Source organism: Lissotriton vulgaris, chromosome 12, assembly GCF_964263255.1.
Source record: "Lissotriton vulgaris chromosome 12, aLisVul1.2, whole genome shotgun sequence".
NCBI classification, from domain to species: domain Eukaryota; kingdom Metazoa; phylum Chordata; class Amphibia; order Caudata; family Salamandridae; genus Lissotriton; species Lissotriton vulgaris.
Window position 1 is genome coordinate 801,330,114 of NC_141700.1, and position 13,063 is coordinate 801,343,176.

The window sequence follows — 13,063 nt, forward strand, 5'->3', positions numbered from 1 at the left end:
CTCTGGTATATGCGCAGTATGTTTGCCATGGATACGGACAAAGTATGCGCAGACTCTGGTATATGCACAGTATGTTTGCCATGGATACGGACAAAGTATGCACAGACTCTAGTATATGCGCAGTATGTTTGCCATGGATACAGACAAAGTATGCACAGACTCTGGTATATGCGCAGTATGTTTGCCATGGATACGGACAAAGTATGCACAGACTCTGGTATATGCGCAGTATGTTTGCCATGGATACGGACAAAGTATGCGCAGACTCTGGTATATGCACAGTATGTTTGCCATGGATACGGACAAAGTATGCACAGACTCTGGTATATGCACAGTATGTTTGCCCTGGATACGGACAAAGTATGCACAGACTCTGGTATATGCGCAGTATGCTTGCCATGGATACGGACAAAGTATGCACGGACTCTGGTATATGCGCACTATGCTTGCCATGGATACGGACAAAGTATGCACAGACTCTGGTATATGCACAGTATGCTTGCCATGGATACGGACAAAGTATGCACAGACTCTGGTATATGCACAGTATGCTTGCCATGGATACGGACAAAGTATGCACAGACTCTGGTATATGCGCAGTATGCTTGCCATGGATACAAACAAAGTATGCACAGACTCTGGCATATGCGCAGTATGCTTGCCATGGATACGGACAAAGTATGTACAGACTCGAGTATATGCGCAGTATGCTTGCCATGGATATGGACAAAGTATGCACAGACTCAGGTATATGCACAGTACGCTTGCCATGGATACTGATAAAGTATGCACAGACTCTGGCATATGCGCAGAAAGCTAGGCTCGGATACGGATAAAGTATGCACAGTCTCTGAGATAGGCGCAGTATGCTTGCCATGGATATGACCAAAGTATGCACAGACTCAGGTATATGCACAGTATGCTTGCCATGGATACGGACAAAGTATGCACAGACTCTGGTATATGCGCAGTATGCTTGCCATGGATACGGACAAAGTATGCACAGACTCTGGTATATGCACAGTATGCTTGCCATGGATACGGACAAAGTATGCACAGACTCTGGTATATGCGCAGTATGCTTGCCATGGATACGGACAAAGTATGCCCAGACTCTGGTATATGCACAGTATGCTTGCCATGGATACGGACAAAGTATGCACAGACTCTGGCATATGCGCAGTATGCTTGCCATGAATACGGACAAAGTATGCGCAGACTCTGGTATATGCACAGTATGCTTGCAATGGATACGGACAAAGTATGCACAGACTCTGGTATATGCACAGTATGTTTGCCACGGATATGGATAAAGTATGCACAGACTCTGGCATAGGCGCAGAAAGCTAGGCACTGATACGGACAAAGTATGCACAGACTCTGGTATATGCGCAGTATGCTTGCCATGGATACGGACAAAGTATGCCCAGACTCTGGTATATGCACAGTATGCTTGCCATGGATACGGACAAAGTATGCACAGACTCTGGCATATGCGCAGTATGATTGCCATGAATACGGACAAAGTATGCGCAGACTCTGGTATATGCACAGTATGCTTGCCATGGATACGGACAAAGTATGCACAGACTCTGGTATATGCACAGTATGTTTGCCACAGATATGGACAAAGTATGCAAAGACTGTGGTATATCAGCAGTATGCTTGCCACGGATATGGACAAAGTGCACAGACTCAGGTATATGCACAGTATGCTTGCCACAGATATGGACAAAGTGCACAGACTCAGGTATATGCACAGTATGCTTGCCACGGATATGGACAAAGTGCACAGACTCTGGCTTAGGGGCAGTATGCTTGCCCCGGATATGGACAATGTATGAACAGCCTCTGGCACAGGCGCAGAATGCTTGCCTCAGATACAAACAAAGTATGCACAGACTCAGGTATATGCACAGTATGCTTGCCATGGATACGGACAAAGTATGCACAGACTCTGGTATATGCGCAGTATGCTTGCCATGGATACGGACAAAGTATGCACAGACTCTGGTATATGCGCAGTATGCTTGCCATGGATACAGACAAAGTATGCACAGACTCTGGTATATGCACAGTATGCTTGCCATGGATACGGACAAAGTATGCACAGACTCTAGTATATGCACAGTATGCTTGCCATGGATACGGACAAAGTATGCACAGACTCAGGTATATGCGCAGTATGCTTGCCATGGATACGGACAAAATATGCACAGACTCAGGTATATGCACAGTATGCTTGCCATGGATACGGACAAAGTATGCACAGACTCTGGTATATGCACAGTATGCTTGCCATGGATACGGACAAAGTATGCACAGACTCTGGCATATGCGCAGAAAGCTAGGCTCGGATACGGATAAATTATGCACAGACTCTGGCATATGCGCAGTATGCTTGCCATGGATATGGACAAAGTATGCACAGATCCTGGTATATGCACAGTATGCTTGCCATGGATACGGACAAATTATGCACAGACTGCGACATAGGCGCAGTATGTTTGCCACAGATATGGACCAAGTATGCAAAGACTGTGGTATATGCGCAGTATGCTTGCCACGGATATGGACAAAGTGCACAGACTCAGGTATATGCACAGTATGCTTGCCACAGATATGGACAAAGTGCACAGACTCAGGTATATGCACACTATGCTTGCCACGGATATGGACAAAGTGCACAGACTCTGGCTTAGGTGCAGTATGCTTGCCCCGGATATGGACAATGTATGCACAGCCTCTGGCACAGGCGCAGAATGCTTGCCTCAGATACAAACAAAGTATGCACAGACTCTGGCATATGCGCAGTATGCTTGCCATGGATACAGACAAAGTATGCACAGACTCTGGTATATGCACAGTATGTTTGCCACGGATATGGACAAAGTATGCAAAGACTGTGGTATATGCGCAGTATGCTTGCCACAGATATGGACAAAGTGCACAGACTCAGGTATATGCACAGTATGCTTGCCATGGATACGGACAAAGTATGCACAGACTCTGGTATATGCACAGTATGTTTGCCACGGATATGGACAAAGTATGCAAAGACTGTGGTATATGCGCAGTATGCTTGCCACAGATATGGACAAAGTGCACAGACTCAGGTATATGCACAGTATGCTTGCCATGGATACGGACAAAGTATGCACAGTCTCTGGTATATGCGCAGAAAGCTAGGCTCGGATACGGACAAAGTATGCACAGACTCCGACATAGGCACAGTATGCTTGCCATGGATACGGACAAAGTATGCACAGACTCAGGTATATGCTCAGTATGCTTGCCATGGATACGGACAAAGTATGCACAGACTCAGGTATATGCACAGTATGCTTGCCATGGATACGGACAAAGTATGCACAGACTCTGGTATATGCACAGTATGCTTGCCATGGATACGGACAAAGTATGCACAGACTCTGGTATATGCGCAGTATGCTTGCCATGGATACGGACAAAGTATGCACAGACTCTGGTATATGCGCAGTATGCTTGCCATGGATACGGACAAAGTATGCACAGACTCTGGTATATGCGCAGTATGCTTGCCATGGATACAGACAAAGTATGCACAGACTCTGGTATATGCACAGTATGCTTGCCATGGATACGGACAAAGTATGCACAGACTCTAGTATATGCACAGTATGCTTGCCATGGATACGGACAAAGTATGCACAGACTCAGGTATATGCGCAGTATGCTTGCCATGGATACGGACAAAGTATGAACAGACTCAGGTATATGCACAGTATGCTTGCCATGGATACGGACAAAGTATGCACAGACTCTGGTATATGCACAGTATGCTTGCCATGGATACGGACAAAGTATGCACACACTCTGGTATATGCGCAGTATGCTTCCCATGGATACGGACAAAGTATGCACAGACTCTGGCATATGCGCAGAAAGCTAGGCTCGGATACGGATAAATTATGCACAGACTCTGGCACATGCGCAGTATGCTTGCCATGGATACGGACAAAGTATGCACAGACTCTGGTATATGCACAGTATGCTTGCCATGGATACGGACAAAGTATGCACAGACTCTAGTATATGCGCAGTATGTTTGCCATGGATACAGACAAAGTATGTACAGACTCTGGTATATGCGCAGTATGTTTGCCATGGATACGGACAAAGTATGCGCAGACTCTGGTATATGCACAGTATGTTTGCCCTGGATACGGACAAAGTATGCACAGACTCTGGTACATGCACAGCATGTTTGCCATGGATACAGACAAAGTATGCACAGACTCTGGTATATGCACAGTATGCTTGCCATGGATACGGACAAAGTATGCACAGACTCTGGTATATGCGCAGTATGCTTGCCATGGATACGGACAAAGTATGCACAGACTCTGGTATATGCACAGTATGCTTGCCATGGATACGGACAAAGTATGCACAGACTCTGCTATATGCGCAGAAAGCTAGGCTCGGATACTGTCAGAGCTCCAAGCATACCTTGTTAGTAATCACCTTGACTGGACTTGCGCGGGAGCAGAGATGATTAGGCTCAGGAACTAGATGCCAGTACCCGAATCCCAAGAGACGATGGTGGCAGGTCAATAAGAACCTCCCCACATCATCCTCCGGGAAGGGGGTGTGGATAAAATAACAAACAGAGAAGAGACTGGTCCGGAAAGTTTCCTCAGACTACTTCCTTCAGGGGCGTCTGCGTATTGGAAACCTGTAAGAGGAGCACACCATTAGTTTCTTCCTTCCTACGCTACTCTAACTCTAATGATCTCGGGTTCAATCTAAAACTCACTTAATATTTTTCCGGACCTTGCTTCTCTTCTATGGAATGAGTTGTTTTTTCGTCTAGTAGTTGCTGCTGCAGGGAAGACAAGGGCGAATGGGTTAATTCCCTACTACTGCTATTCTATGGTCACCCCTGATACTACCTTCTTCTAAATATACTCACTTAACTAATTACTTGAGAACGCTGCTTTGGGGGTTCTGTAAAGTTGTTCTAAGTTGGGAAAAAACTTGGACAGGACTTTACTTATAGATAGTCTTTACACCAGCAATGACTCAAGGAGGAATGTTCTGACAATCCTTGTTTCCGACTTTTACACAAAGTTCTGGAAATGGTTTCTCTTCCCCTTTGCCATTCAAGTTCTAGGAAAAAGACTTTTCGTTCCTTTTTTCGTTCTGTCCTCAAATCGGATTTCTCGATTCTCTTTGCTCAGGATTCAAGGAAAGACCTTTCTCATTTCTCCATTTACTTAATGTTCAAGAAAGGGAAATTTGCTTCTTTTCGGTAACACAGGATTTAGAAGTTCAGAGTATGCACTTGACAATGTTAATTATAACACTTTGAATATCTTCAGTTTGGCCAAACACTAGTTATTCGACACTTAGCTCTCTGTTGTTGCCTGACGCTGTTGTCCGCTGAAAATCTCCTACTCCACAGGAATTCACCTTAACTCAGGACCACACTTCGACGATTCTTCGGAGGTTCACTAGACGCTGGAAACTTGGGCTTGGGGAAGGGGGTTGTTATTACGCGTTTGAATTAACACGCCGTAATAACGTTTCCTCGACACTCGCGATAACCGCAAATGGAGTACTTTAAAACTGGACACTTTAATCTAAGGATTCAAGAGATTCGTCAGAGTACGCACACAGGTTCTTCTTCGCTAACGGTTCAGGTGAAGTGCGTAGTTTCTAGAATTTGCGTCCCGCTCATACTCTCCGCGCCAAAACAAGGCTTAAACGACTAGAGCGTCAACCTCACCGCACCACGGCACAGTGGCAGCCATTTTGTCTCTCCAGAGTCGGACTCTCTCCGACCATGATAGCTCTGTGGATCTTCGGGCTTCACTTTGGGTCGAGGTTAAACCACACACCATTGTATTCCCATGACGGGTTCTGACAGTACCCCCCAACAAGGCAGGCTCCTTCCCTCTGGGCTTGGAGGGGTAGCGCTGGTGAAAGGAATGAACCAATCTGGGAGCGTGAACATCTTCTTCCAGTTCCCACGATCGCTCCTCAGGTCCATAACCCTTCCAGTCGATGAGGTAGTACAGTTTCCCTTTGGAAAGCTTGGAGTCCAGAATGTCTTTTACCTCAAACTCCGTTCCCGTCTCCAGGTGAATTGGCTGAGGGGGTGCTTGCATTCTCAGGTCTGCAGAAGTTCTCTTTAGCAATGAGACATGGAAGACAGGATGAATCTTTAGCCTAGGAGGAAGCGTCAATCGATAGGTAACGGGGTTGATTTGTTTCTCCACTGGGTAAGGACCAATAAAGCGAGGTTGAAATTTTCTATTACCTTTTAGTCTCAGATGCTTTGTGTTCAACCACACCTTATCTCCCACGGACAGTGGAGGACCAGCGCGCCGTTTCCTATCCGCATAAATCTTGTACTTCTCCTTAGCCTTTTGCAGATTGTCTGTTGCCTGTTGCTGGATGTGACCCATCTGCGACACCAGGTCCTCGACAGCTGGGACTGCCGTTTCCATTTGTCGGATTGATGCGTTTGGATGTCGCCCATAATTCAAGAAGAAGGGGGAGAAACCAGTGGAGCTGTTTCTTGCATTGTTATGGGCGAATTCCGCCGACCACAGGTAATCGGCCCACTGAATTTCTTCCTTCAGAAGGAAAAGTCGAAGATACTGCTCCAGTTCTTGGTTCACCCTCTCTGTTTGCCCATCTGTCTCTGGGTGATAACTCGTGGAAAACCTAACTTCTGTACCTAGACCCTTCATGAATGCCTTCCAAAAGTGGGATATAAACTGAGTACCCCTATCTGAAATGACCACCTTAGGTATGCCATGGATCCTGACTATTTGGGAGTTAAAATGATCTGCTACTTGTTTAGCTGATGGGGTCCCTTTTAATGCTATGAAGTGGGCCATTTTTGAGAACGCGTCTACAACAACTAGAATAGTGTCATAACCTCTACTCAAGGGTAAATCGGTAATGAGATCAAGAGTTACAGTGTGCCAGGGATAAGGAGGGGTGGGCAGGGGTTGCAGGAGCCCTTTAGGTGCTTGTCTTTCAGATTTTCCCTGCGCGCAGATCTCACATGCCTTGACATATCTCTCAATATCTGTTGACATCCCAGGCCACCAATAGTGTCTCTTTATCAGTTCTTCAGTCTTGTTCTCTCCTTTGTGCCCCGCCAGCTTATCATCATGACACTCACGCATCACCTGTTGCCTCAATTCTGTTGTAGGCACATACAAGGCCTCCCCTTGATATGGCAACTGACGAATGATCTTCCTGTCAGGGTTTTCTTTAACCCAATTTTGCTTGTCCTCCGGACTCATGCTTTCTGCTATGGCCTCTTGGACATTGACCGAAACTGTGGCTCCAATAAACTTGTTCACAGGGATGATTGGTTGAATCTCTATGGCCGTTCTCTGAGGGTCGGTATCCAGTCTGGAAAGCGCGTCGGCCTTCCCGTTTTGCGCTCCTGGGCGGAAGGTAATTACGAAGTCGTAATCCGCAAAGTACAGGGACCATCTGAGTTGCCTTGGCGTGAGCGTTCTGGCGGACTTCAAGAACTTCAGGTTCCGGTGATCTGTGAATACCGTGACTTGATGCTGTGTCCCCATCAAATAATGCCGCCACTCTTTGAAGGCATCCTTGATAGCCAGTAATTCTTTTTCGGTGATGGTGTAGTTAATTTCCGCCGGAGTCAGCTTTCTGGATCGGTAAGCCACTGGATGCAGTTGACCTGTGCTCTTGTGGCGCTGCGATAGGACTCCTCCCAACGCCTGGTCCGACGCATCGGTCTCGACATAAAACGGTTCCGATGGATCGGCATGAAGCAGGACTGGTGCAGAAGTAAAGGCTTCTTTTAAGTTCTGAAAGGCTTCCTCGGCCTCCCTCGACCACTCGAACTTTATTCCTTTCTTTAACAGCCTGGTAAGGGGTAGGATCTTTCCAGAAAATTCTCTGATGAATCGTCTGTAGAAATTGGCAAACCCAATGAAACTTTGGACCTCTTTCACACTCGTTGGAGATTTCCAGGTGGTTACTGCCTCTATCTTCCGCGGATCCATTAAGATGCCAGACGGGGAAAGGACAAATCCCAAAAATTCGACCTGGGAAACGTCGAAGGCACACTTCTCCAGTTTTACAAACAGTTTGTTCTCTTGTAGTTTTCTCAAAACTCCTTTTACCTGTTCGTGGTGTCTCGCCACATCGGAGGAATAAATCAAGATGTCATCAATATATACGATGGCACACTGGTCGATGAACTCCTTCAAGACATCATTAATAAAATACTGGAAGGCAGCTGGGGCATTACATAGCCCGTAGGGCATCACTTGGTACTCGAATAGGCCGAATCTAGTCCGAAAGGCCGTCTTCCACTCGTCACCTTCTCGCATCCTGACCAGGTGGTAGGCCCCTCGCAGGTCTAATTTTGTGTAGACTTGAGCTCCTTTGACTTGGTCTAATAACTCCGATATCAAGGGCAGAGGGTATCTGTTCTTCTTCGTTATCCTATTGATTGCTCGGTAGTCGATGCAGGTTCTCAAGTCCCCTTCCTTCTTTGGCACGAAAAATAGGGGCGACGAGACAGGCGACTGTGAGGGCCTGATGAAACCATTCGCCAGATACTTGTCCAGGTATTCTTTCAGATGTTGGTGTTCCTTCTCGGTTAATGCGTACACTCGACTGCATGGCAAGTTGGCTCCAGGTTCTAAATCAATCTTGCAGTCGTAGGCTCTGTGTGGAGGTAACATCTCAGCTTCCACTTCGTTGAACACCCCTTCGAATTCCTTGTACACCTCCGGGACCAGGCGGGTGTTTATGGCGCACACAGAGTGCTCTACAAGACTCAAGGCATGAGCTGGGTTTATTTCTTCTCCACTATCCCTTGGGACAAAACAGTTCTCACAACAGTAGTTCGAGTCCATGTGAACGGTTCTGGAACTCCAGTCAATTGTGGGGTTATGCTCCGTGAGCCATGGTAGCCCAAGAATTAACTGAAACTGTGGAGCATCGATCAGGTTGAACTGGATCAATTCACGATGACCCTCTGCGGTGGTCAGCTCCATTACCTCTGTATGGCTTACGATGGGCCCCGACGATAGGTTAGTTCCATCCACGGCGCGGACTGGTTCACTTTTCTCCTTTTGAATGGCTCTGATTCCCACCTTGTCCGCAAAACGCAAGTCACAGAAATTTCCCGTCGCTCCAGAGTCTACCATGACGGAGACTTCGGTCAGGACTGTCGATCGGAACATCACCCTCATAGACAGAATCAGATGTGGAGCCGCCGCTTGTAGGGTATTGGCCACATGGTGTTCTTTTGGAGTTTCTTCAATGATCGCACCCACCCGTTCAACTCCAGCCACAGGTGGTGCCGCTAGTTTTCCTTCGGCTTGAAGGTTCCTTTGGGTTTCTTCGGACAGTTTCGGACAAAATGCCCACTCGAACCACAATAAATGCACAGGTTGTTCGTTCTCCTTCTTTCTTTTTCTTCTTTCGTTAGGGGCCCTCGGATGGTTCCGATCTGCATGGGTTCTACTCCGGAGCTTCCTTCTGAGGTTCGTGTTCCCTCTGAACGCGCCCTGTCAAATCTGGGAACGACAGTCCGGAAATCTTTTTTCTTTTCCCCTCGCCGCTCTCCTTGACGAAAATCTATTTCTAGAACTAAATCGATGAGGGCCGATATCTCCGTTGGGCGATTTGGAATTTGGGCCAACACGTCCTTCAGCTCGTCTCTCAACCCACGATAAAACACTGCTGCTCGTTTGCTTTCTGGCCAATCCGTCTCCACCACCAACTTGTTAAACTGCGCCAGATATGCTATTAGGTCTCGATTGCCCTGTCGCAAATCTAATAATTCGTTGTCCACAACTTGGGAGATCCTCCTGCGATCAAATATTCGAAGAAACTCTTGTTTGAAATTTTCGAAGTTTCTCAACAGCGGGTCTTCTCTGGTGACTAGAGGCATGGACCAGGCCGCTGCGTCTCCGCTCAAATACGAGAGAATGAAGGCTACTTTGGACTGCGCGTCAGGGAAAATAGATGGACGGCACAGGAAATGCAAGGAGCATTGCGAGAGAAATATCTGTGCCTTCTGTGGGTCCCCACTAAACCTTTCAGGGGCGGCTAGGGGGATAACTGGGGACAAGGAGTGTATGACTTGTGTAGTTGACCTATTTGTTGCTTCTAACACTGGATTCATGGCCTCCCGCTCTAAACTACTAGTTCTGTGCAACCTCAGGGCTAGCTCGGCTGTTTCTTTCCGGGCGTTCACTACCTCTTGTTTTAAATTCTGATTTTCTTCCCTTACTGCTCCCAGTTCCTTGTGGATTGCGTCTAGGATTGTCCCTAACGATTGTACATCTATTCCTTCGGTCATCTCTGCTCAGGTGCAAAAATTACTTGGGCACTTCACTCTGTCAGAGCTCCAAGCATACCTTGTTAGTAATCACCTTGACTGGACTTGCGCGGGAGCAGAGATGATTAGGCTCAGGAACTAGATGCCAGTACCCGAATCCCAAGAGACGATGGTGGCAGGTCAATAAGAACCTCCCCACATCATCCTCCGGGAAGGGGGTGTGGATAAAATAACAAACAGAGAAGAGACTGGTCCGGAAAGTTTCCTCAGACTACTTCCTTCAGGGGCGTCTGCGTATTGGAAACCTGTAAGAGGAGCACACCATTAGTTTCTTCCTTCCTACGCTACTCTAACTCTAATGATCTCGGGTTCAATCTAAAACTCACTTAATATTTTTCCGGACCTTGCTTCTCTTCTATGGAATGAGTTGTTTTTTCGTCTAGTAGTTGCTGCTGCAGGGAAGACAAGGGCGAATGGGTTAATTCCCTACTACTGCTATTCTATGGTCACCCCTGATACTACCTTCTTCTAAATATACTCACTTGACTAATTACTTGAGAACGCTGCTTTGGGGGTTCTGTAAAGTTGTTCTAAGTTGGGAAAAAACTTGGACAGGACTTTACTTATAGATAGTCTTTACACCAGCAATGACTCAAGGAGGAATGTTCTGACAATCCTTGTTTCCGACTTTTACACAAAGTTCTGGAAATGGTTTCTCTTCCCCTTTGCCATTCAAGTTCTAGGAAAAAGACTTTTCGTTCCTTTTTTCGTTCTGTCCTCAAATCGGATTTCTCGATTCTCTTTGCTCAGGATTCAAGGAAAGACCTTTCTCATTTCTCCATTTACTTAATGTTCAAGAAAGGGAAATTTGCTTCTTTTCGGTAACACAGGATTTAGAAGTTCAGAGTATGCACTTGACAATGTTAATTATAACACTTTGAATATCTTCAGTTTGGCCAAACACTAGTTATTCGACACTTAGCTCTCTGTTGTTGCCTGACGCTGTTGTCCGCTGAAAATCTCCTACTCCACAGGAATTCACCTTAACTCAGGACCACACTTCGACGATTCTTCGGAGGTTCACTAGACGCTGGAAACTTGGGCTTGGGGAAGGGGGTTGTTATTACGCGTTTGAATTAACACGCCGTAATAACGTTTCCTCGACACTCGCGATAACCGCAAATGGAGTACTTTAAAACTGGACACTTTAATCTAAGGATTCAAGAGATTCGTCAGAGTACGCACACAGGTTCTTCTTCGCTAACGGTTCAGGTGAAGTGCGTAGTTTCTAGAACTTGCGTCCCGCTCATACTCTCCGCGCCAAAACGAGGCTTAAACGACTAGAGCGTCAACCTCACCGCACCACGGCACAGTGGCAGCCATTTTGTCTCTCCAGAGTCGGACTCTCTCCGACCATGATAGCTCTGTGGATCTTCGGGCTTCACTTTGGGTCGAGGTTAAACCACACACCATTGTATTCCCATGACGGGTTCTGACAGATACGGACAAAGTATGCACAGACTCTGGTATATAACAGTATGCTTGCCATGGATACGGACAAAGTATGCACAGACTCTGGTATATGCACAATATGCTTGCCATGGATACGGACAAAGTATGCACAGACTCTAGTATATGGGCAGTATGCTTGCCATGGATACAGACAAAGTATGCACAGATCCTGGTATATGCACAGTATGCTTGCCATGGATACGGACAAAGTATGCACAGACTCTGGCATATGCGCAGAAAGCTAGGCTCGGATACGGACAAAGTATGCACAGACTCCGACATAGGCACAGTATGCTTGCCATGGATACGGACAAAGTATGCACAGACTCAGGTATATGCGCAGTATGCTTGCCATGGATACGGACAAAGTATGCACAGACTCAGGTATATGCACAGTATGCTTGCCATGGATACGGACAAAGTATGCACAGACTCTGGTATATGCACAGTATGCTTGCCATGGATACGGACAAAGTATGCACAGACTCTGGTATATGCGCAGTATGCTTGCCATGGATACGGACAAAGTATGCACAGACTCTGGTATATGCGCAGTATGCTTGCCATGGATACGGACAAAGTATGCACAGACTCTGGTATATGCGCAGTATGCTTGCCATGGATACAGACAAAGTATGCACAGACTCTGGTATATGCACAGTATGCTTGCCATGGATACGGACAAAGTATGCACAGACTCTAGTATATGCACAGTATGCTTGCCATGGATACGGACAAAGTATGCACAGACTCAGGTATATGCGCAGTATGCTTGCCATAGATACGGACAAAGTATGAACAGACTCAGGTATATGCACAGTATGCTTGCCATGGATACGGACAAAGTATGCACAGACTCTGGTATATGCACAGTATGCTTGCCATGGATACGGACAAAGTATGTACAGACTCTGGTATATGCGCAGTATGCTTCCCATGGATACGGACAAAGTATGCACAGACTCTGGTATATGCGCAGAAAGCTAGGCTCGGATACGGACAAAGTATGCACAGACTCTGACATAGGCACAGTATGCTTGCCATGGATACGGACAAAGTATGCACAGACTCAGGTATATGCGCAGTATGCTTGCCATGGATACGGACAAAGTATGCACAGACTCAGGTATATGCACAGTATGCTTGCCATGGATACGGACAAAGTATGCACAGACTCTGGTATATGCACAGTATGCTTGCCATGGATACGGACAA